Genomic DNA, 4,650 nt, shown 5'->3' with positions numbered 1-4,650 from the left:
ACACGGATAGAGAGAACGGTATGACATTCAACAACAGTCCATGGCCGGAATTGAACTCTGATGTTGTTACCGGGGCGCCCTGAGGACTGAATTTTGATTGAGAACCTATCTGTTTTTCAGATCTTACCACCTGGATGATCAAGAATCAAAGACCAACCTACACAGACATGTCAGGATTTGTGCTCTCACAGGATTTGGAGGGGCTGTTTAGATAAAACTGCTAGAAGTTTTATCATTGTCTACCTGTCTTTCAGTGTGTTTGAATGTAATTTACTGGAGACATACTGAAGATTTTGGTGTTTGTTTTCTCATCACTTACTGAATAGGTTAAGCAGTTGTGCTCCAGACCTCTACCTTGACAAGAATAAGAATAAGAAAATTCTAAATTATATACCTTTCAGTTGTTGCATGGAAATTGTGAGTTTTAAATGTACTCCACATTATCACTCATGACAGCCTGAATGTGTATCGCTCTCCAGTCTACAGCAGCACATATTTCCCATGAAGAAGAATGCAAGAAAAGACATAAACATATGTAGGCTTGGAGACTAAAGATAGGATTCCGATGTCTGCTTCCTGTGAAGGATCCAGGCGTCACGGCTAAAACATCACAGAGGCTGTTTTGGGAGGTCACCTCTTCATCACATTCTCCATGTCAGCCCACACCATGGCCTGGTAGATAGGGTGCCGTGTTGTTTATGGCTGAGCACTGGATTCCTCTGAGTGTGTGGGGAGAGAGCGAGAGATAGAAAGAGGAAGAGAGACGGCATGTGTTAGTCATGTGCCTGTGTGTTTGCTATGTACTGTATGTGCCTGTGTGTGAGTCATATGCGAGCATTTTGTATGCGTACGCTCCTGCGTGTATTTTGATTCGGCTGCTACAAAGAGAGGAGTGACACATCTGAACATGGCCAAGGTGAGATTCCTGTTTGGTGGTGCGATGCCTGACAGCTGATGCACGTGTCACAATGGGAGGGACACATGGTTTATATTCATACACAGCAATACAGTCTTGACCTATTAGGAGTCTTGGGGATACACTCTGGATCATCCATCTGTCCCTCTCTCTGCCTCTGATGCCACTGGCCAGGTTTTGATGACACTTTGGGTAATAGTGCATACAACTGCACTATTACCCAACTGTCCCTCCTTCAAGCACAATGTCCAAAATGCCACTTTACTTTGAGGATACTTCACTCACATATGGTAATGTGAGGTCTGGAATGTGGCTAGTGAAATAATGCTTATCATTGTTCTGTTGTGACATTTTCAAACTTACACTTTACCTGATACACTCTTGGCACAAAGGATGCCCGCTTCATTAGGGGGCAACATCTGTTCTTTTGAGAAATAGAACATAAAACATAAGAATTATCACCCAACTCTGCAGGTTCCCTTTGCTCTATTCAGCTGCTTTTTAACAGCTAAAATTGTAATTAATTACTGATCATTACTCATTTTAAAAGTAATTACATTATTTTAGTCATTACTCAGCAGCAAAAGTAACACGTTACATTACTCATTACTTTACTCTTGTTACTCAACCGTCAGCTCCATCAAAGTTTCCTGTAAACTAATCAGCATCCTCCACACACACATGCTGCATCTTTTGTATTCAACAAAAGTAGAAATAGAAAATAAGACAGTGTTAGCATAGCCTCAGTGACTGCAGAAGTCCCGACTTCAGCTGCACGACTTACACACCCTCCAACTCTGAACTAAACTAGCATTAGGAGACTCCTGAAAGTACGTGTACCGGTGGCTAACATTAGCAAGCTGGCTAAGAACACACAACATATGAATAAGACAACTTTGGAATTACTGCAAGTTGCATTTCTCCTCCTCCGGAGCATCTGTCACGCTAACCCCCAAGTGTAAAAGTAATGGAGCGTTACTGGGATTAGTAACTATAATATAATTACTGAATTTCAAATTGTAATCCTTTACACTTCTTGTTACTGAAAAAAGTAATTCAATTACCATAATTCATTACTGCCCAACACCGCTTGTTACCCTGCAGTGCCCCCTGCTATGGGCAGAGGGGAGGAGGGGCCCCCTTTCAATCCAAACCTCAGTTAGCTACACTGTCCCTCACAACATGCTTAAAATAGCTCCAGTCTGGACTGGGCAACACAAAGAGGTTTTCTTTGGAGGCCCTGTCCCATTTGCATGCAATATAAAAAGAATGATTGCTTCTAAAACAAACTGTGATACAGCAAGAGTTGAGAAAATTATGTGCCAAAGAAACTGACACAATACGTACAAGTAAAGAGGAAATGGCCTTTGCTTTTCCCAGACATATAAGTCAAATATTGCACAGCAACCCTCTGACACATTTTACATCTGAAAATTCTGCTTTCATTCAGTTCTGCTGCAATTATGCAGAGATGGGCAGATAGGATCTTTTTACCTCCAGAGTCTATGACTTCTTTGAAATTGTCTCCTTGCAATGAATACTGATCAGCCCATAACTGACATGAGACTTCCAAAGCACAGCAGTCTTGATCAACACCTAGCTGCTTCACCAATGACCTGCTATCTAAATGGTAATGTCCATTCATGCATACCATATAAGCATCTGCAGGATGCCACATTAAACTCATCTGCGTCTCCTGGTGTGTGTGTTTCTCCCTCTGATGACTTTCTGACATGTCAGAATGTCTCTGCTTTTGTCTGTCATGGCCTAGTTTTGTTCCTGAAGAGAGAAAGGACAGTGTCGGCTGTTAGTTCAAAGACTTAAGATGACATACAGTAGGTCTACATTGTCTTGACAGCTGACCTCTAGTGGTCGTGTGAATAATGACTGTTGTCTCTCAGAAACAAAGTAGAATAAAGCATTCTGTTGTTATATTGTGGTAAAATCTCTCAGGGAGGAGGACGGTTGGATAGTTGGGTGCACAAAGTGTCTTACTTTGACAACTCACATCCTGTCAATGTTGGTTTTGTTTAACCATAATTACATCTTTCCATGATATTAACCAAATAGTTTTAGTTGCCTAAACTTAAACCTGCAGTAAATGTACTTGGGTGCAGCACAATAAACTTTTTCACTGAGAACAGCTGCCTGCTGCTGCTTTTGGTTGATGAGAGCAGTGAGACTGAACAAAAACAGTAAAGTTGTGAACCATAAATCCAAAACAATGAGCTGAGAGACTCTATGTTCTGTAAATTTCCTGTTTGAGTGCTCTTGTTTCTCTGTCTATATTTGAGAGAAATTATTTTCATATAGCCAAACAAATGATTTAATTTTAAACTGAAATTGTATGAAGCACTAACGTTGTTCTGTCAGTGACACTGACTAACAGCTGGACAACAGTGCCGACAAGAGCCATAGAACTGAGCTTGAACTGCAGCCCACATTAGTTTTCTAACAAATGTCTCTTATCATGTGTTGCACCTCAGCTTGCTAAATGAACTACCAAACGAATATCCACATGGAAAAGCATGCAGCGCTAACATTAGTTGGCAAGCTACTGTAGGTAGTTAATTAGCTAGTCAGCTGTTGCACGTTTAAAACCTAAAAGCGTCAACATCAGTTAGTTTGAATGCTAAATGTGATAGTCCTTAATCCTCACTGCCGCTAACAAAACACTGTCTTTTCTTAGCTTTGTAAGCTATTTTTACACTGGCGTACCTGTTGGCTCAGATGTCAGTCAGATACATGTACTGGCCTTCCTGCTCAGGAACATTTCTGATAAACCTCCAAAGACCTTCTATTCTTCCTTTGAATAATAGAAAACACAAAATATTTTAAATACAGTTTTAAAAAAAATACTTCAACAATGATTTTTCACTGCGAAAAGGGATGACTTTTTGGGCTTAAAGGTGGTTGGTCAGAAAATGTTTATATAAACAGTTACTCTAAGGGGTGTAGGTGACATTTTTGAGAGCAGTGACAAATGATATTCTCTTGTATGACTTGCTGTTTTCACATATTGATAATAGTGAAAGATATACACCTAATTTTCAGCTTTTTAAACAGTTTTGAATTGATATCAGAACATATTTTGCAGCATCACAAAGTTCACTGAATGCACACATACACTTACACACACAGTACAGGGTGACATTGGTAGCTGTAGATATAAGGCATTGTTGGGCTTTCACAAATCAGTCACCAAGCACACACACACACACACACACACACACACACACACACACACACAAACACACACACATTACTACCATATGCCTCTTCTTATTCTACGTGCCTTTCACATTCCTGTGCTTGAAAATATGTTTGCAGCTCATATAAAAGACCAAAATAGAGGTTGCCGGGTGAATGTTGATCATGCTGAAATGTGTTTATGTGTGTATTTGTGTGTGTCTCTGAGAGACTTGTCATTGTTGTTGTCATTCCCTCCACTTCACACACACAAGGACATTTGGAGAGCAAAACAGCCTCAACATGTGATGTTAGGAAATCCAGGTCACTGAAATACAACATTGGGAAAGAGAGAGGGAGAGGAATGGCAGGGGTTGGAGGGGGAGAGAGGGACTATTGCACAGCATATTCATATGCCAGTCTACATCTGTGTGTTTGTGTGCATGTGGTGTGTGTGTGTGTGTGTGTGTGTGTGAGCTGAGTGAAGTGTGTAAAGAAAGCACATAATCCTGTGTCTTCTTTCCAGGAAGATGTGCAGGAAAGCT

The 4,650-nt window shown here is 40.7% G+C and overlaps 1 long non-coding RNA gene across 1 annotated transcript; it reads right to left on the bottom strand.

Annotated features, from left to right (window-relative positions):
- Positions 1-1,285: 1,285 nt before the first annotated feature.
- LOC122980784 lies at positions 1,286-3,722 on the bottom strand. The gene is made up of 3 exons (XR_006403083.1): positions 3,635-3,722; positions 2,568-2,695; positions 1,286-1,335 (listed from the first exon to the last, which is right to left on the bottom strand). It is a non-coding gene; the product is annotated as an uncharacterized LOC122980784 (long non-coding RNA).
- Between the last annotated feature and the right edge of the window lie 928 nt (positions 3,723-4,650).

This window comes from Thunnus albacares, chromosome 4, assembly GCF_914725855.1.
Source record: "Thunnus albacares chromosome 4, fThuAlb1.1, whole genome shotgun sequence".
Lineage (NCBI taxonomy): Eukaryota > Metazoa > Chordata > Actinopteri > Scombriformes > Scombridae > Thunnus > Thunnus albacares.
Note: the sequence above shows the minus strand (reverse complement) of the source record. Positions and strands in the feature narration are given on the sequence as shown.